We start from the raw sequence: 20568 nt of genomic DNA on the forward strand, positions 1-20568 counted from the left end.
GCTGGGGTCATCTAAACCCAGCAAGGAGGAGCCCACCTGCCCCTTCCCACCCAATAAAGCCAAACAGGTGACACTGCTGCTCCCATCTGACCATATCCCTATGTGTCCCTTGGGCTCCCGGGATGCAGGCGACTCCCAGACGTGTCCACTCCAGTCTGATCAGGGTGGAGGCCTCACCTAGGATCACCTATGGCCTCCCCTTCATTGCCCTGTGCTGCCCGTGGTCCCTTTTAAACATCTGCTAATGCTCAGCTGCCAAGCCCCTAAACATCAGGAGATGGCTGCCAACAGCCCGATGTTCTGTTTAAGAAGACGCATGCTGACTGCTCCTCCTTTGCTTGGTCCCCGGCCTTTCAGGGGCCGCATTTCTCCCTAGCCAAGATCTGAGTCTCATCTAACCACAGGACTCTGGATGCTGGCGCTTTGAAGAAAAGACACCGGCTATTCCAGGAGTAGGATCACGAGAGCTAGGAACAGGGAGATGCTGCTCAATCAGCACCCTGGGGTGCGATCCTTATGTGCAATCATGCTTGCAGTAACAGCGGTACAGGACCAGGGACCAGACAATACAGACAGCATCGGTGCCCCGAGGGGCTTCCAACCCATGTACAGCAGCCACATCCACGTGCCCTCAGCACTCCAACACAGCAGCAGCTGCATTGCATGGGTGGGAATGGCACAAGGCAGCAAAGCACAGCACTCGAGGGCCCAATCCTCCCTGCCAATGTCCCTGTGCAGGAGTCACCGCAAGACCTGCTTGCCCTGAGACCCCGGTAGGAGTCTCGTCCCATTCTGGGCTCTGCCTTTGAAGGAGGCAGGGGAACTGGAAAGGATCCAGAGGTGAGTGACAGGCTGATAAAGGGGCTGGAAGGCAAGCCCTGTCATGAATGATGGAGAGAACTGGGCAGGCTTGGTTTGGAGAAAAGGAGATTAAGAGGGGACATGATAGCAGGTTTCAAATAGCTGAAAGGCTGCCATAGAGAACAGCGCTTCTCCCTTACCGCTGAGGGCACGGAGCGAGGGGCTGAGCCAGCACCAAAGCAGCTTCACATGAAAACCTGCCCAGAGCAGCGGTGTGGTGGCACTAGCTGTGCAGGGAAGCCGAGGCTGGAGGGGTGTCTGGGATGGGATAGGAACAGCCCAGGCTGCAGGGGTCTTCTAGAGCCAGGTTTACCTGTGACAGTCTGTGTTTATCCCTCCCGTGAGAAAGGAGCCTTTTTTCTCCCTGCCTAAGTCAAAACCAGCCCAAAGATTTGGCTGCAGAATGGGAGAACAAGCCCCAAATCTCTGCTTTGGAGCAAAGAGAGCAAATTGAGACCCCCCTCCCACCCCCCCAAAAAAGAAAGAAAGCAAGCAGAAAGCTGGGAGGAGTTTGTTACCCAAGCTAGGCCACAACCCTGGCTGTTACTTTCCCTGCTGTGTCCATGCATTTTCTGTGCACTGCTTAAGGGCCGGTGTTGAGAGCAAACAGACTGTTTGCAGAGGGGCGCATGCTCTGCTCTCCCCATGGAGGCTGGATTTTGGTTTTCTTTAAGTGATGCAGCTAAGAGCCTGAGAAAGATGTGCTCGGGAAGTGGGGGGCAGGGGATCTTACAGGGACCCCGGCTGTTACAGGGCTGTGTATTTAGGGTGTTTTAGCTCCGGCTACACCATTCCTCCTTGTAGCACTGCAACTTTCAGGTTCAGTGCTTGATGTCCAGGCCAAACCAGCAGCCAGCCAATATCATTGCCCCTTGTCTACAGAAAGACCTTGAGCACTCATTACTGTAACACCAATAAAATGCCTGTGCCCACATCCCCATTTCATGCCTGCCTTTCTCTGGTTGCTCTGGCTGCTCAGAGACAATGCGGTTTGGCCGTGCCAGGTAGCAGAAGCCAATCCATTAATTGAGCAGAATCGGATCATCTAATTCCACCTCCTCCCCCCCCATTTTAATTAGAAAATAGGATTGCTTTCAATAGCTGCCGATGCATGAGACAGGATCCTTGAGGGCCATTAGGCACCACTGTACCGCAGCCAGGTCAAGGCTTTACCCACTGCTCCGCTGCCATCTGGCCAAGGGCTTTGACCCACAGACAGGAGTCTACAAGACTCTAAACTGCCTCTCTACGGAGGGGTTGACCTGTGTGCTGAGCCCTGGGCCTCTGCCCTCAGTGCCAGGCATGGGACACCCTGCCCTGCCTGCATCCGTGTAGCCTCCTCTGCCCATCACACTCCAGAGCCGGCTGATTTATCTGCTCAGCACAGACCAGGAACACAATCTGGCGCTAATCCATTCCTAATCCCCAGGCAGGTGAGCTACAGGCCGGGGCAGTGCTGCTCAGTCCCCGTGGCCCCAGGGGAATTGGCCTGGGCTGTAAAGGGTGGGGAGCTAGTGGGGCATGGTGCTGGGTAACTGGGGGATACTGGCTAGAGGGGAGTTATAAAGGGGATCCTATCATGGGCTCTGTGCACCTACCAGTGTCACCCCCAGCTCCCTCCCTCCATGGACATCCTCTGTGGTGCCTCTGCACCTACCAACTCTCAAGCTCTCAGCTGGGAATTTCCAGCCCAGGTCAGGTTCAGGGTCTGGCTCTCTGGCCTGGCCTGAGCAGGTCCTTCTAGTTTCAGCTCCAGGGCTAGTCTCTGCTGCTGTGGTACCCAAACTCCTTCTCCGGCCACGTGCTGATGCCCTTAGGGGCTCGTAGCCCCTTCCCAGGGGTCTCTCTCTCCACTGCTCTGCCGCTGAGCATAGAGCTCTCCCAACTGGCTCCTCTGCCATGTGGGAGCCCGCAAGGGAAACCCGGGGAGTGCTGACCTCCCCGTGGCCAGGGCACTCTTCCAAACAAGCCCACGGGAACCTGGCGGCTTGTCAGCTGCTCTTGGCTTCGGCAAGTCCGTGGGCCTCCACTACACTCCTGTTGGCCTGGCTGCCCTGCACCCAGGCAATTACGCCCATGCAGTGCCGGCACGGACAGCACCCTGCCAGGCGTTCTGCCAGGGCAGGAAGGATCAGCACTCACTCTGTAATGGGAGGGAAACTGAGGTGTGGAGCCCACCTGGCACCACTGAGACCCTGCAGGCGGGGCTGGGCACCAAGGTCAGGGTTCCCCAGGGTTAGGCTAGTGCCGGACAGACCGTGTCCCCTTCTCTGCATCAGTAAATCCCTCCCTTGGTAAATGCAGTTTAAAACGCAGGAGCCCGAGCATCCACAGAACATCACTGGACTGGATTCTCATCAGAAACAAGAGGTCTTCCCCCAGGAGCAAGAGTGTCACCCCTCAGGACATCTGCACTGACTGCAAAACTGCTGCCAGGAGAAAAAAAACATTCAATTCTCAGACAAGACTTTGGGTAAATCTGATATCTTTTATTAGACCAACCCAATTGAGTTGGTCTAATAAAAGATATCAGATTTACCCAAAGAGCCTCGTCTGCCTATGTCCTCAGACCAACACAGCTACAACCTACACTCCTGATTCAATTCTCAGAGGTTTTCAAGCACCCATTGCCTGGAAAACCTCAAGGGCCCAGTTCCTTGTCCCCCCACATCATGCAGAGGCACCTATGCCAGGGTAACAGAGTGAAGAGCAGGTAGAAAACGTGTCACTTCCAGGCTAGGTGCAGGACACAGGGTTTGGAGACTGATCCCTCTGGAGTCCTTTGCTGTCCCCATGCAGCCAGGGGGTTGACTACACACAGAGGTCACAGTGCAGTGGCTGCAAAGTGCGGTCCAGGGTCCATCCGAACTGCACGTGAATCGAAGGGGGAGAAGTTCAGATCCAAAAACCTTTCCTTGGAAAACACTCCGTTTTACACCAGAATTTCCCACCCATTTTGCTGGGACGCGACACTGCATTGCCAAAAGTCCCAAAACGTCATCAGAAGGAAACGGTAAAAAAGGCCCCTGAGCCTAGACCCAGAACTGCACATGTGGGGTTTCATTTGGGGGTGAGAAAAGTGAAATCTGCTCCTCTGAGGTCGATGCAACAACATAGATGTTTTTCCAACTTGCTTTGGTTAAAGATCCTGTTCTCACAGCCCTGCCTTCTGCCAGGGCCGACTTTGACCCCTGCCCATCCCACGGCTCTGTGGTTGCATTTCTCTGCTTTCCAGGGTGACCCCCCATCCCCACATCACTGCTAGCCTGGCTAGGTCCTGGCCAGTGCAACCAGCTCAGAGCGTCCGTCAAGACAGTGTGCAGCCCTGGGCTCGCTGCTGGGCCTGATGCCATGGGGAGGGCCCCAGAGGGGCATGGGGGAGTCCAGCCCAGGGCTCCTCATGCTGTGCCCCCAGCTGGCACCGCCCAAGCCTATGGCATGTCTGCCTGTCATGGCCAGCTACTCCTGCCCATCTCAGTTCAGTGGAGAGGCAGGCCACAGGGAAAGCCTCAGGGCTGGTGGGGGGGGGGGGGAAGGGGGAGTGCACAAATGAACTCACAGCGAGCGGCTCATACATTGAGCAGGAGCCACCTTTGACACCAGCGGGCAGCACCAGGGGATGGAGAGGAAGGCCCCTGGGCCTAACCCCAGGCTGATGGAGCCTGGGGATTCCCAGCCATGAACCCTCCCTGGGGAGCCCAGCAAGAGTCAGCCAGCTCGTGGTCCCCGGAAACAGCTCTTGGGGCCTCCTGGGCAGTGGGAATCCATATCCCGCTCCCTGCGCTGCCCGGGACATGAAGCTGCCCTGGCACCTGCCAGGGGATGGTCCAAGGCAGAAGCTGGGCAGTGTAGGAGGGAGCTGAACTCGGCCCATGCACGCACCCTGCCCAGTGACATGGCCCTTCCTGCCCCGGAGTGGGTGGCACAGGGAAACCCATCCAAGTGCCCCATGGCAGCCTGAGCATCATCCCCTTGGCACAGGTGCCAGGCAGCTCAGCAGCTCACAGCTGCCCGGCATCACTGGAGCCAGGCAGTGGCTGAGTGGGCTCTCAGGGGGCCACAGGGGCAGGACAGTGCCTCGGGGTGCCCGCACAGCAGAGCCATAGTCCAGCAAGAACTTGGGCCCCATGCTGGGTGGCCATGACATGGTGCCCAGCCCACATGCACTGCCCGTGCTGGGGGCTGGGGGCAGCACTGTCCCGAGAGCTGCTCTGCTCCCAGCACACAGCTGGCTGGGGCAGCCCTGCCTGGTCCTGCCCTGGGCCTGCAGACTGCCCCCTGCTCTCCGGGTGTCTTAGCCTTACCTGCACTGCTCCCCAGGCCTTGCTCACCCCAGTCCCTGTGTGGAGGCCTTGCTGGCATCCAGCCCAGCCCTGCCCAGTACTGCACCCATCCCCTGTCCTCTCCCCCAGCCCCAGCCTCAGGGCTCGGCAGGCTCAGGCACCTCCTCACTGCCCTTGCATTGGGACTCTGCCCCTCCACAGGGCTGATGCCCCTCCCTGCACCTTCTGTCATGGCCCCTCTGCACCCCAAGAGGCACAGGCCTCGGGTGTTTTGATGCCCTGGCTGTGCCTCAGTTTCCCCATCAGTGCTCTAGTCCAGCTTAAGGTCCATTCCAGCAACGCCTCCTGCTCTGCTGCCCGGCAGCCCCTACCCTGACTCAGCTCCCTTGCAAGAGGGAAGTTCCTTGTGGGCTCCGCCCTGATAGGCACGGTGCTGCCCATGCACCCGCTCTCAGTGGGGTTTGCCAGGCCTATCGCAGCTGAGCTTCCCTCACTAACACTGAGACCCTCCTGCCTCTGTGCAGCAGGACACAGCCACCCCACCAGTGCCAAGCATGACAGCTCTCCTCAGCACCCATGTCTGCCCTAGGCCTGGACCCAGGGGTCGACCCCCTCACTGCCCTGAACCCACTGCTGTCCTCCTACTCATGCTGGGGCCTGGCGTGCAGATGAAGCTGCTGGGGGTGGAGGTGCTAATTGGGTGCCAGAGTGTGTGCCAAGGGCAGTGCACACCCAGGGCTGCGAGCTACGGGGCACAGGAGACTGTGGGCACGGTGGGTACATGGGGGGAGTCAGGGTTTTCATCACAGACACACACATGGGTCCCTGGGAGTCCCCTGACTCTAGGAGCTCAGGTTTTAGGGAGAGCAGATGATGGCATCAGATCCTGGGGCCAGGACAACTGAGACACCCCATGTCTCAGGGAGGTGCCCAAGGGGGCTGAGCCTCTGAGAACCACTGTCTTTAACCAGAGTCTGTCTCCTCTGCTCCAGGTACACAGCTCCCAGGGTGTCCCAGGGCAGCTGGCTCCCAGCACAAAGGCAAAGGCATGGAGAAGGCTCTCGGTCAGGGGGTGCCTCTGTCAGCTCCTGTGCCCAGCCCCATGGGTGTCCCACAGGGCAGTCTGAAGATGGAGGGGTTCAGGGACTGGCCCACAGGCTGAGAAAGCACCGCCCAGCGCGTGTCACCAGGCAGCCCGACTGTGCACCCAAGCACTCGCCAGGGAGGCACCCGCCGGATCGACGGCGTTGCGCAGTGGGAGCCCCCCGCCCCCTGGCACGTGGTGCCCCGTCCTGCCTGGGGGGCCGTGGCTCAGGCTCAGCCATGAGGCCAGCTCTGCAAGGAGCTCTCTGGCACCACATCCCCCCACAATGCTGCCCGGGCCGGACAGACCATGCTCCAAACCCCACCAGGCCTTTGCCAGCCCCTGTCCTGGCTGCTCTGCACCCTGACTCCCAGCGACCCCAGAAGGGCATCACCCAGGCTGGGGTCTTGGTAGTGGGTCTGCAGGACTGGCACCCAGCTGCCCGGTGCCTCTGGGGACTGCTGTGTTTCACCTGGGGCATCATAACCAGAGACCATCTCTGCCCCAGGTGCCCCCTCCCAGGGCACATACTTCTCACCCCAACCTGAACCCAGCGGCATCAGGGGAAGGACCTGGCTGGGCCCCAGGGACTCCAGCACCCTGGGCTGGCTCAGGGCCCTGCCTGGCGCTGATCTTGGCCTGGCTGCACTGTGCGGGGGGGAGAGGGCTCTCTCTGCTCTGCTGGCTGCGGCTCACCGGAGCGGGCCTGCGATTAACTCTTGTGACTCTCCAGGCCGAGGTCCTGGGCAGCTGCAGGGCCTCTGCAATCAGTGGTCTTTCCCGCAGAGGGACTGGACCGTTCCCCGCGTGGAAGGAGCCCAGGAAAGGGCCCTGTTGCCCCAGTGCAGGAGTGTCCCGAGGAGCCCCTCCAGAGATCGCCACACCTGCAGACAGCAGCCAGCAGGGCAGAGATGGGTGCTGTCCCTGCTGCCAGCCAGCCCAGACCTCCAATACACCTGTGACACCTGCCCCTTATCCGCTGAATCAGGATGTCAATTAGCAGCACCATCATCAACGGTCTGGGGGAGCCAGTGACAGCAGAAGCCTCTGTCCAACGTCCCACTGAATCACCTGGAGTTGGACAACGGGGACGAGACAGACCAAGGCAGCAGGGGCAGCCCCTTCCTAGCTGCCCTGGGCAGTGGCATGATGACTGCCAGGTGCACAGAGAGCAATACGTAGGCTGGGGGAGGTGGGCAGGGGTGTGGGCACAAGGGCTCCAGGGCAGAGCAGGCTTCTGGCTGCATGGCAGGTCTGACAGGGATGGGATGATGCCACCCTCCCAGCCATAGAGCCCGATCCCTGGGCAGTTTGTGCCGCCCCAGCTCCTCTGCCTGCAAGTGCCAGGAGCAGGGACACAGGGGTGCCATGGGGCAGAGGTGGGGGTGCTGCAGCTGTGTAGGCTGGTAGAGGCCACTGCCCGCAGCTCTTGCAGGATACATGTCTTCCATGGCAGCACCCATCACGCACACAGACAGCACCCGGGGGCTGGTGCGGGTGCAGGAGCTGGCCCCAGGCACACGCCGTTACCGTGAGATTTCCCCTCTCCGTCTGCACTTCACCAGCAAGTCGCGCTCCATCACTTCCCCAGCGTCACTCCATCACTCAGCCCTCTGCCTCTCTGGCACCCGGTCCTGCTCCCCCCGAGCCCACGACAGGCCAGGACTGCCCCCACCAGCGCCCCCAGAGATGCAGCAGCATCAAGTCAACGTGAGCGAGAGACCCAGGCAGAAAGACCCCGGCCCATCACCCTGGTGTCGGACCCCGGCGGCTCCGGGGGAGCAGGTTTCTCTGCCGTAGCAAGGTGAGGACCCCCAGACACCCACCCAGGGCGCACACCCAGCCGCCCGCAGCTCTGCCCTTGCCCTGGCCCCGCTCCCTACCTTGAGTGGTGGGCAGGGGTGGCGTGGCAGACCGGGCCCAGGCTGGCAGGGCTGTCCCCGGAGGACACGGCGGCTCCCCGGCGCTGGCGGTGCCGAGACACGCTCTCACGCTCCCAGGTGCGCGGGCGAGGCCGGTGCCCGAAGCGCCAAGGCTGGGGGCGGGCGGGGAGCGGGTGCGGGCCCTTAAGTGCTGCTCCCGCAATCAGATAAGAGGCTCTGAAAGGCCCTGCTCTCGCCTGGGTTTTATGGCTCCTTCTTTCTTTTTTTTTCCGCTCCCCTCTTAGAAAACTTTGTCCAAGTTCCATTGAATGAAAGGATTATTTTTTAAAAGGAGGGGGCGGCTGAGGGAGTTGATTGACGTCCCCGCTGCTCCTATGGGAGAAGGCTGGTGCCAGTGGCCATTGGAGAGGCCCGGGGGGGTGGGAGGAGCTGGGGAGTGTGAAAGAAAAGGGGAGCGAAAGAGAGCTGGCAAGGGAAGGCGGGCGGGGGAGGAGGATGGGGAGGGAAAGTTTTAGAGGAAAGTTAATGAGGTGGAAATCAATCCCTCGCTGCAGATAGGGTCACGTTACCCGCCAGGGCTCCCGGGGAAGGGGGGACGGCCGGTGGGCACTCAGCACGGCCCCTGGGCTGTGGGGGCAGAGCCACGGGGCCTGCGTGGCTGCCCCCGGAGGTGCAGGGTGCTGCAGCGGGGACAAGTGGCAATTTCCATTGCTGGAGCCACGCAAGGGGCCAGCTCGCTGCTGCCTGCCCAGCTCGTCCCGCCGCCGCGGGCTGGGCCCCGTCTCTGGCCGCCCGCTCCTGCCTGTGCGGGAGCTCCCGGTGGACTCAGCGCAGCCAGACCCCGGCCCCGGCCCGAGGCAGGGCCGTCCTGCACACACTGTGTAACCCCCGGGGGGGTTAGTTAGTGTCTGTGCTGCTCCTGTTTTCAGCCTGGACCTGACCCGTGCTTACCTGGGAGCCAAATTAACTTCTTCTCTCTGCTTTGTTTTTTTTTTGCCAGCCCTGATGCATCCCTCCTAGCTACCCCACTCCCACAAGTGTGCTAGACTCAGGCACTGTCAGGCGGCTGGGGCAGAGCTGGTGGCATATGTGTGCATCCTGTGACCCCGGGACCTCAGCCACATGCCCAGGATCCATTGCCAGGCGGTACCACTAGCTCCTACTTTGCTGCTGCCCCTGGGGGCAATGCATAGGGCAGAGGTTGGTGCTGCCTCAGTGACCCACGGCCCCAGCTCTTGTGCCAGGAGCCTGCCCAGGTGACCCAGCCACAGAGCTAGGAGCTGCTGTGCCCATGGGGCAGCTGGGCACCCAGTGGCTGGAGCTGCCTGGAAGAGGCGTTGTTCCTACCACCCCGAGCAGAAGTCCCAATCCCTTGTCCATACGGACTGACCTGCTGCCTCTCCCTAGCCACAGAGCAGGTTGGCTCCCTCGGCTCCATCCGGGAAGCCGGTGTCTGATTCCCCCAAGCACTGGGCTTCTGACATCCGCAGCTCATGGACTACTGGACAAATCAGGGTGGCAAGGACCTCCAGAGGTCACATCTAGTCCAACCCCTGAGGTAGGATGGTCCCCATCCAAACCATCCTAGACATGTCCTTGTCTAGCCCGTTCCAAAAAGGATAGCCCCATCACAGCTTCAAGGCCCATTGTCCAAAGACACCTGGAGAATCCTGATCTGCCCCAGGGAAAGTGGGGGGATCAGTGTCTTGCTGCTGCAAAAGGTGTTAAAATACTCTCCAGAGATCCCAGGTAGAGCCAACACCTCCGGCTACAGAGGAAGGCAAACCCCCTACCCCATCTGTACCAAGCTGAGCAGGGGGTTAAAGTCCAACATGGCATAGGTCTGACCCTGAACGCAGGGGCAAGACCCTCCAGCCAGGACCCTCCTGCTTCAAGTCCCAGCAGGACCACTGGCACAGCCCAGTCCCCATGCCCAGCCTTGGCTGCAGCCAACATCCAACACTGCAAAGAAGGTGAAAAAACCTTTATGTGTAGCAACAGGAGGCAAGAAAATTCCTTCAAAGCATTTCCCAGCCACTTGCTCCTGGGTCCACGCCAGTGGGGGTTATTATGGGTGGGGAAACCGAGGTGCAACCTGGCACACTGACTCCAGGTCACATAGCAGGTGGGTGGTGGAACCAGGAAAAGAACCCAGGAGTCCTGCCCGGAGGTCCCATCCTGTTCTGGGCTCATCGTGTTGCTCTTCCTGGCCCCACAACGGGGCGATTGTTGAGGAGCTGAAGACAGCGAACAAAGTGCACGTTGCTGGCTGCATGGAGGGTACTGGGGTTTGGCGCTGGGCGGGAAGTGCCTGTTGGGGCCTGGCAACGTGATGTTTATTGGAAAACGAGGAATCAGGAAATGCCTCACCGTGCCCCATAGCCCTGTTCCAGGTAGGCAGCTGCAGAGACTAGAGCAAGTTTCAAGGGAGGAAAAACCCCAGGGGTCAGCTGAGGTCACACGTGCCAAATGAGTCCATCAGGTGCAGCGGGTGATGCTGGTTCTCCAGTGCTGGGGGACAGAGGGCCCTGGACCCACCGAGCTGCGAGAGCACCTGGTGCGGAGGCAGGCCGTGCCGTGCCACTCTTCACAAGGGGTGGGAAACCCTCACTACAAGCCCGGACTGGACCCGGCCGGCAGAACCCAGCTCTGTTCCTTGCAGAAGAGATCTCCCGCCGGTGCCAAAGCCTGTTCCCTGGGGCCCCCGCAAGGCCAGAGCCTCCTCCCTCCTGCCCGGGCAGCTGCACCCATGAGATGTTCCCATGTGAGTCTCAGTGCAAGGATGTTCCCCCCAAGCCTGCCTGAGCCTGGGGGCCTCCAGCTCGGTCCCTGGAGGAGGGCATGCATCCTCCCAGAGGGGCATTATGTGGCTAAACCAGGTCTCAGAGACCAGGAGTACCATGCCTGGGAGCTCAGCCCCTCCCACCAGCATCATCTCTGGACCCCCTCTTCCCCCTGGGTTCCCTAAAAGCTGCAGGGAGCTTCCCAGCAAGCTTTGCTTGGGAACTGTAGGGCACATAGGCAGAATACATTGCAATGGTGCCCGCCTGGATGTGCAGCCGAGCTGGTCTCAGCTCAACCGGGCCAAGGTGCAGCATGGGCAACCCCCTTCCCTCATGCAGCCCCCCCAGCACCTCCCTCCCCCAGAGCTCCACCCCCGGCCCAGTCCTCCGCCCCCCTGCCAGGCACTGAGAGCCCTCCCTTACCCCCGTGACCCCCCCAGTGCAGCCTGGAGGAGGTGCACTCAGGCCCCAGGTGGGGCAACAAGGGAGCTCATGTGGTGGTGGGGGGGAGGGGGGGCATCTGGGAATGATGCTCAGGGCTGGGGAAGGAGTTGGGGCTGGGAAGGAGTTTTCCCCTTGGCAGTACTTGTGGCTGCAGGGAGGGAGGTGACCAGAGAGGTTGTGGGCTTTTGCCTTCTCCTGCAGCACTGGGATGCTGGCCACATGTCAGAGGGTCCCTAGAGGGTCACCAAATCATAGCATCACAGTCACCATCTAAGGAGCTGGAAGCAGCCAGGAGCAGAGAGCAGGGGCCTGAGAGTCTGGGGCAGGAGCAGATGGGTCTGAAGGGGCTTGGATGTAGGCAGTCACCCTGGGGAAAACCAGGAGCTGGGGGGTGTCAGGAAGCAGGGGCAGGGATCCAGACTGGAGTCACTAGCTGGGGCACCCAGAGCAGGCAGCTGTTGCTGTACAGGATCAGGTGTGGGCGATGGCCGAGCTGAGCCAGGACCCGCTGTCCGAGGACAGGGGCTGGGCTGGGGAGTGCAGCACGGGGGTGGGGCCTGGCTGGAGACTGCAGGCAGGAAGCCGGATCCAGGAAACAGAAGAAGCCAGAGCCAGAGCATCATTGAGGTTTCAGGTTCTGTGCCTGGTAGGGGGGTGAGGGCTGCAGGAGTCATTGGGGGCATTCCTGGCACTTGTGAACACCTGCTAATGAGGGAAAGGACCCATGGCCCAAGGTCCCTCCCAGCTGTGGCATGTCCCCACATGCCTGAAGGACACATAGGGTTATACTGGCTGCAAAGGAGGGGCAATGAGGGGTTGGTGGTGATCTGCCATTTCCTCCTGCTGTGCACTGCACCAGATGCAGGGACCTAGGGGCACAGGGATCCCAGGCCGCGGTGCCAGCCAGGTGCAGATCCAAGCAGGGGTAGGCAGGTGCAGAAGGCCTGGCTGCATGTTCCAGGAGGTGGCTGCTGGGAAGCACCCTTCCCCTACCCAGGCCGTTGTGGATACATCTGGGATCCCCTCCTGCAGCCTGGCCTGCTCCCCTCTCATGGGAGTGGCCCCCAGAGTCTTGTCTACACTAGGGTTCTCACCACCATGGGAGCTGGGCTGGGAGGAAAGCTGGCCTGGTGCCTCTGTGACTGCGGGCAGGGCACATCCTGCAAAGCCTTATGAAGCCACAAGCAGTCTAGGAAGGCTCTGAGGCAGGAACCCCTGGCCCTGTACCTGGGCTGCGCCTGCCGTGATGAAGCCCAGCCCTTCAGGTGCTGTTCAGCAGCGCAGGCCCAGCCTGGGTCACGTTCCTGCCTGGGATCAAAGGCAAAATTCCTGCATGGGTCCCTCAGACAGGACCCAGCAGGCCTGTCTGGGCAGGAGGCTGCCTTGGCCTCTGGCTCTCCAAGCGGGGCTGTTCTGAACCACTGGACAGGAACGGGTACGGGGTCGTGGCTGGCCCAGGCATGTGCATGGCGGATGGGGGATGTTTCCCCAAAGCGCCAGAGGGTCCTAAAGCAGGTGAGAACAAGCCTCCTATGTGCTGTAGCTCCAGGGCCCAATTTCAGCCCTGGCCTCTGCCAGTTGGTGGAAATGGGTGCCACGTCTGCGTCTGTGACAGTGCTGGCCCATCTTAGCCAGGAAGGCTGTTCTCACAGTACTTAGGGATGTGCTGATGGGTTTATCAGTGCCACATCCTGGTTACCAAGTTTCCAGTTCCAGAAAAGAGGACTCCTGCCAGGGGACACCTCACTCCCAACCTGCAGCCCCCCCCATCCCTGCTGCTGCCCCTCAATCCTGCCCTACAGGCCCCTGGCCCTGTCAGTGCCCCTCACTCCAGACCCACGGACCCTTGCCTGCCTGAGCCATGCTGGTGTCCCTCACTTCCAAGTCGCAGCCCCTGGCACTGCCAGTTCCTTGCACTCCTGACCCACAGCTCCTGCCCCCCCAACCCTGCTGGTGCCCCTCACTCCCCACCCACAGCCCCCTGGTACTGCCAGTGCCCCACACTCCTGATGCGCAGCCCCCACCCCAACCCCTACCAGCATCCCTCACTCCCCACCCACAGCCCCGGCGCCTGGACACCTTGTTCCCACTCCCCTACCTGGCGCATGTGGGGCACGTGTATACGCGTGCAGAAGCACATGGTGCTCCCTGCTTCCAGTCACCCTCCCCCTGCTCACACCAGAGGAGTGGAGCAAAATCCTGGATGCTTGTTCAGATTTCAAAACTATCCAATGGAGATCATAGGACTCAAAAAGAGGAAACCTCTGGGAAAACCCGGACATATGGTAGCCCTAACATCCTTAGCACTTGCCTGAAGAGGCACTGAGGGACCTGGCCTGGCAGAAAGGCCCGAATCAACAAAGCCTTGCCTGGGATGATCTAGTTGGGGCTGGTCCTGCTTGTAGCAGGGGGTTGGATTAGATGTGACCTCCTGAGGTCCCTTCCCACCCTAATTTTCTATGATCCTAAAGTAGAAGCCGTCTGCCCTGGCTCCTGGCCCACAATCCCTCACCACCCTGGCAATGTGTAGGGGGTGCACGGGGGTGCATGTGCACCCCCTGAGAGCACTGGTGCACCCCCTGACCGGCTGTACTTGCCACTCAGGCGATGGGCAGGGGGGCAGGCTGGAGTCCCAGTGCCCGCCCCTGCAAGTGCTGGCCAGGGAGTGGGAGCACCACAACCACTTTACCGTGGTTGTGCTGTGTCAGTCTGGGCCTGGGTGGGCACAGGGGGTGGCAAGAGGGGCAGCTGCAGAGCAGGAGGGGAAGCAAAGGAGAGGTTGCTGCTGGGCCGCCTCAGGGGGTTTGCCCTCGGGGAGGCAAGTAGAGGGGACAGGGGCAGGGGCAGGGAATCAGGGCAGCAATGGGACATGGGGATTCACCTGGGACTGCCAGCAGCAGTGCATACAGGTGCCTACCACAGTGTGTCCGGCTTCCTGGACTTGGGCACAAAGGGTGCCTGAGGAGGATCCTCCTGAAGGGCAGGGGACAGCTAGTCTCTGGGGGCATGGCTGTGGTGATGATCGTGGCTGGGGGCATGAGAAGCTCTGCTCCAGTGAGGGAGACCTAAGCAGCGAAAGCCTCAGCAGCCAGAGCTCCTAGCACTGGGCAGGTTTTAAAGGCCCTGGGAAACGGAGGTCCCTGCAGCACCAAATACTGTGTCCATGTCCCTCCCCACGCAAGGACGGCGTCGCATCAGCTCCTTGGAGCTACCTATCTGCCTTTTCCCCACGAACCACCAACCCTTCACCATGCACTGGACATGTCTCACCTCCCCATGGAAATGCAGCCACCTCTGGGGCTGAAGGCAACAGCATGCTCTCTTCGGCGCCTGTCTGGGACAGGGTAGGAACAGTGCCTCCCTTCCCACCCAGTGGAAGGGAGGGGCCATCACCAAGGAGGATTATACCTCTTTGGTTTGATTGTGGGGGGGCTGTTAGGAAGGCTAAGGCAGAGATGGAGCTGGGACTAGCAACCCAGATCAAAGATAACAAGAAGTCCTTTTTTAAATACATAGGGGGTAAAAAGAAGGTGCCAAATAATGTGGGGCCTCTGCAGGACATGCTTGGTAATCTGGTGGTAGCACCAGAAGCCAAAGCTAATCTCTTTAACATATTTGCTTCCATTTTTCTGAGCAGGGACCGGGACCCCTCCCTCCCACCCCCCGGGATACCGGATGGACCCAGGGGAGACACAGCCAGGCCCAGGGTCAGCGAGGACCTAGTCAAGGAACTTCTGGAGGGACTGGACATGTTCAAATCAGCAGGTCCTGATGATCTCCACCCCAGGGTGCTTAGGGAACTGGCAGAGGTCATTGCTGGACCCCTGGCATGGCTTTACGAGCACTCGTGGTTCTCTGGCGAGGTGTCTGACCACTGGAAGAGGGCCAGTGTGGTCCCCATTTTCAAAAAAGGGAGGAAAGAGGACCCAGGAAACTATAGGCCAGTTAATCTTACCTCGGTCCTGGGGAAGCTGTTTGAAAAAATTATCCAGGAGCACATCTGCGAGGGACCAGCAGGGGAGATCATGCTTAGGGGCAACCACCACGGGTTCATTAGAGGCAGGTCCTGTCCGATCAATCTGGTGGCCTTCTATGACCAGGTCACAAAATCCTTAGACACAGGTGTTGTGGTGGACGTAGTCTTCCTGGACTTTAGGAAGGCCTTCGACACTGTCTCTCACCCAATTCTCATTAAAAAATTAGGCGTCTATGGTGTTGATGCCTACACAGTCAGATGGGTCGCAAATTGGCTGGAGAGAGTGGTGGTGGATGGGTCATTTTCGACCTGGAGGGATGTGGGCAGTGGGGTCCCCCAGGGCTCGGTCCTCAGGCCCGTACTATTCAACATCTTTATCAGCGACTTGGACTAGGGGGTGAAAAGCACCTTGTTCAAGTTTGCAGATGACACTAAGATGAGGGAGAAGTGGGCACAATGGAAGAGAGGGACAGGCTGCAACTAGATTTGGACAGGTTACAGGGGTGGACGGATGAGAACAGGATGGGATTCAATGCTGACAAATGCAAGGTGCTGCACCTGGGAGGGAAGAACCAGCAGCAGACCTACAGGCTGGGGAACGCCCTTCTCATCTGTGCAGAGACAGAGAAAGGTCTTGGAGTCACTATTGATTCCAAGATGAACATGCGGCAATGTGAGGACACGGTCAGCAAGGCTAACCACACCTTGGCATACATCCGCAGATGCATCACGAGCAGGTCCAAGGAGCTGATCCTCCCCCTCTACGCGACACTGGTCAGGCCGCAGCTGGAGTACTGCGTCCAGTTCTGGGCACCGCACTTCAGGAGGGATGTGGACAGCATGGAGAGGGTCCAGAGGAGGGCCACTCGCATGATCAGGGGCAGCAGGGCAGGCCCTACGAGGAGAGGCTACGGGACTTGAACCTGTTCAGCCTCCGCAAGAGAAAGCTGAGAGGGGATCTGGTGGCCACCTATAAACTTGCCAAGGGGGACCAGCAGGCAATAGGAGAGTCCCTGTTCCCCTGAGTACTACCGGGGGTAACAAGGAATAACGGCCATAAGTTGACAGAGAGTAGATTCAGGCTAGACATCAGGAGGCGCTACTTCAGTGTCAGGGTGGCTAGGATCTGCAGCCAACTTCCAAGGGAGGTGGTGCTCGCTCTGACCCTAGGGGTCTTCAAAAGGAGGCTAGATAATCACCTAGCCAGGGTCGTTTGACCCCAGCTTTCTTTCCTGCCCATGGCAGGGGGTCGAACTAGATGATCTGCTTAGGTCCCTTCTGACCCTACCAACTATGAAACTAGGGGGCCAGACTGCGTGAGCCTCAAGGCCTCTTCCAGCATGGGGAGCAGCCTGCCAGCAGTGAAATGCAGCCACCTCTAGGGAGGACTGTGCCGAGACGTGGCGCAGCCACTCTGCACAATGGCGCGGGGAGAGAAAGGGGCAAGTATCCCAAGGGCTGGCTGGAAGGAGCCGTGGGAGGGGCTGCCACCTCGGCAGACAAAGCCCAGGTGTGATACACTCGTCCCGTTTCTCGGGGCAGATAATGCCTGTTTCTTTCCTTTGTGCGCTCCCTTTTCTTCCTGCTTTTAGGCCATCTCTTTCCATCTCACTGGCTGAAAGGGGTTCAGGTTTCAGGGTGGATTGGCTGGAGGGTCCCGCAAGCCCCTCCTGGACTGCCCCAGGGCCCAGCACCAAACAGACCAGTCATCGGATCCGGCCGGGAGCCCCTGCTGCCCAGCGCTGGACCTGTGACTTGTTCACAGCCGGGCTGTGGGGCAGCATGGCCAATGGCCATAGCACATCCCAAGTGGCCCAGGCCCCATGGGTGGCAGACCCCTGCATGGCAGAGCAGAGCTCACCTGGGCATGGCAGAGGCATAAGAGGTGAAACTCCCCCGATGCAGCCGGGGGGCAGCGGCGCCTGGCTCCTGGATGCCAGGAGCTCTGTGGGGAGCCTGGAGCGGTGCCCACGTTGCCCCCCTCCCCCAGGCTTGGCTGGCTGCCATGCTGCACTTGATGCCCAGCCCTGCCCATCCCCACCCTGCCCCCTCCAGGCACAGAGGCACCGGGCCCCTCAGCAGAGCTCACACAATGCCGCCTTATGCCATGATCCTGTGGGAACCTGTTCCTCCCAGGAGCAGAGCCGCCCTTTCCTGTGGCTCTAACCAGGGCCTGAGGCAAGTGCACGCTCACACCTGCCACTGCCGGCACCGGGCACAGGCAGGGGGTTGGCAGGATGGCCTGGCACCCAGGGGGTTCCCATGGACAGCGGGCAGAGCCTCGTCACCTACCCACATCTCAGTGGCACTGACACAACCCGGAGTCAGCTTCCCCAAGACGGGGAGAGACCTGCTGGGCCTGGGGAGTGGGGAAGCTGTCCAACTCTCAGCCCAATGCCCTAGTGGTTTGGGCGCCTGCTCAGGGAGCTGAAGCTCCAGTCCCAGTGCCTCTCCCCCGGTGCCTCCTGCCCTCACAGTGCTCCGGCCACCAGCTAGGCTAGGCCAGATGTCAGCAACCTATGGCCTGTGGGCCAGATCCAGCCTGAGAAGTGATCAGATATGAGGCTGGGGCATCCTCTTGCAGCACTGGGGGCTGATCCCCTTTGCTGCTTATACTACCCCCCCCATGCCAGGTGTTGCCCGGCCAGGGAGAGGCTCAGCACTGTGGCTCCTCCCCCTGGCTCTGCTACCCTCCAGAGGCAGTGGATGGGTGGGGCTTGGTATGTAGGAGGCGGAGCCAGAGGCAAGGCATGGCTGGAGAGTGCAGTCTCCTGGGGGCAGGGGCAGCTGTGTTTGTGCATCGCCAAGCACCCCAGGGCTTGACCCCACCATTGCTGGGTGCTAGTGCAATCCCAGGTGAAACGGGGCTGAGGCAAATGCCATGAGGCTTCAAGCAGCACCAGGCATTGCCAGGGGCCAGGATCTCCCAAGCCACAATGGTGAATCCAAGCTGGATGCACGGGGGGGCCTGAGGGGCCGCACACGACATCACATACCATGGAGGGGAAGTGGCCTCTGGGGCGGGGGTGTGGGGTGCTGAAGGACCCCAGCCTAGGCTCCCTGGAGACCTGAAGGAGGCATGAGAGGGTGCCCAGCCTGGAGCCTCTGCATGGAGAGGGCTTCGCACCCTGTGTTTGCTTTCTCCACCAGCCCCATGAGCTAACGGAGCTCAGTGTTGGGATGCCTGGATCTCTCCATCACCTCCAGACTCCCCTTGCTCTGGCTCTGGATGCTGCCACATCACACCTGAGAGCCCCACTCCTCCCGTCCCTCTGCCACCCCGGCCTGTCCCCTGCATCCCCTGTCTCTGCCTGGAACCCGGGGCCGCGGAGGGATGCAGGCGTCAGCTGGTCTGTGCCAGGCATGGGGCAGCTTGGCGTCACTCCGATATTGCCCCGGGGAGCTGAGGTATGGAGAGATGCCTGCCCACAGTGGTGGCAGCCGGGCTGTAGGGCTGGCTGACCCCAGTCCTTGCCGGGAAGGGGATGTTGGAGCCGTGGCTGGCTCCTGCAAGAGTTGGCCCATGTCTCCAATCCCCGCAGCTCTGGGAGTGGGGGTAGCTCCTGTGCCCTCCTTAGGGCTCAGCAGTGACCCACGTTATCCCCATGAAACCCTGTACAAGGCTTCCCTGCCCCCCCCCATCCCCTTTCAGGGGCCCTGGCCCTGGCCCCACCAGGGCTCAATGCCAAGCTGCAAGGCATGGCCTGGCCAGGGAGCTCCCGGCCTTTATGCCTCAGAGCCACAGCTGCACCCAGGGGCTGCCGGAGCCTGCAGACAGACTGCGCCCCTGGGGGAGGGAGCGCCTGGCTGGGGCAGGGCCCACTCTGCATCTGTCCACCCTGCAGTTAGGGTTTCCCACATTGTTTCCCACAGGCTGTGGACTGTGGTGCCATAAAGGTGGGGGCAGCCCTGCCCAGCAGACCTGGGAGCAGTGGGCCTCGCGGGGGCCAGATCCTGCCCCCTGCTGCCCCCGACCCCAGGGCTGTGCCCCACAGCAGGGCCAGGCCGTGGGCCCCCCAGCACCAGCCCAGCAGAGTCTGAGCCCAGTCCTGTGGCTGCAGCTCCCCATGCGCTGAGTGCAGGAGCCCCGGGCTGGGACAGGCCCCAGCTCCTTCGTGGGGCATCGCTGCCCTCTGCTGGCAGCTGCCAGGCACTGAAGGCACCAGGCGAGCCCGGCCTGATGCCACTCGCTTGCTGCGTCCCCTCGCACCTGCTGCCCTGCCCAGGGACCCTCGTGCCTCTGCCCCCTCCCTGCCCTTTACAGCCTCCCTTCGGGGGCAAGCTCCTCGCCTGTCCCCTCCCACCTGGTCACCTCACAGTGTGGGGCTGTGGCTCCTACAGGGTGGACCAGCAAGACCTGGCATCACTGGGATCCCCCAAGCTTGGCTGCCCCCCTCAGTCTTCCTCCCCGCACTGGTGCCTGCTCTGCCCAGTGGTTTCACATGAGGCTCTGCTATGGGAAGGCACCATGGACATGGGGTAAATGCAGCGCCAACCTGGCCCTGCTGGGAAGCAAAGGGGCAGAGGGGAAGGCCAAAGGGTTGGAGGGCCTGGCTGGGTGGCTGAGACCATGTAGTGGAGCTCAGCCAACAAGGAAACACCCTCCAGCACTTGGAGGCAGCCAGCTCTGGGGTGGATTGTAGGCCCATTCAACAGCAGAATGGCACAAGCTGCTCCATTTGGGGTAGGATGGGGCTGGGCTGGGGCCCAGCCTGCACCCACACGGTCCTGCTCCACCCCATGTCACCCTCCACGGGCAGGTGGGTCTGCACTGCAGAAGTGCATTCTGGGAAAACCTACAGGGCTTTTCCATAATGCCTCCCTGCGGGGATGCCACCCCCAAACCTCACAGCAGTGGAGTCTGGGAAGGAGGAGCAGGGCCCTGCCTGCCCCAGGCAAGCACAGGGTGCCACACTGGGCACGTGTCATTGAGGGCAGTAGCCCTGGGGCACTGGGCTGAATCACCCCTGGTGTAAGGAGGCTGAGCTCCAGCTGCTCCCATGGGGGCTGCCCTGCTCTCAGCTGCACAGCAGGTCCCAGTGGAGTGCATGCATGTGCTCTCTCTGGCTTGCTGTGGTTTCCCTCACCAGGAGTGTGCCACGCTTCCCCCCCTGAGAGATCCCTTCTGGCCTTGGGTGTGAGCATCAAGTGTGCCCCCTCCCTCACCCTGGCTCATAGAGTCATAGGCAATGAGAGCTGGAAGGGAGCTCTGGCAGTCACATCTAATCCAACCCCTTGCTCAAAGCAGGACCAC

General features: G+C 60.8%; 1 protein-coding gene across 1 annotated transcript in view; it reads right to left on the minus strand.

Annotated features, from left to right (window-relative positions):
• Nucleotides 1–8507, minus strand: part of KCNJ10 (potassium inwardly rectifying channel subfamily J member 10) — a 59617-nt gene extending 51110 nt beyond the window's left edge. Inside the window, exon 1 of the mRNA XM_019498224.2 lies at nt 8112–8507. The gene's annotated coding sequence lies outside the window, so the exon portion shown is untranslated. The remainder of the gene's footprint in view (nt 1–8111) is intronic.
• Between the last annotated feature and the right edge of the window lie 12061 nt (nt 8508–20568).

Source organism: Alligator mississippiensis, chromosome 15 (genome assembly GCF_030867095.1).
Source record: "Alligator mississippiensis isolate rAllMis1 chromosome 15, rAllMis1, whole genome shotgun sequence".
NCBI classification, from domain to species: Eukaryota; Metazoa; Chordata; order Crocodylia; family Alligatoridae; genus Alligator; species Alligator mississippiensis.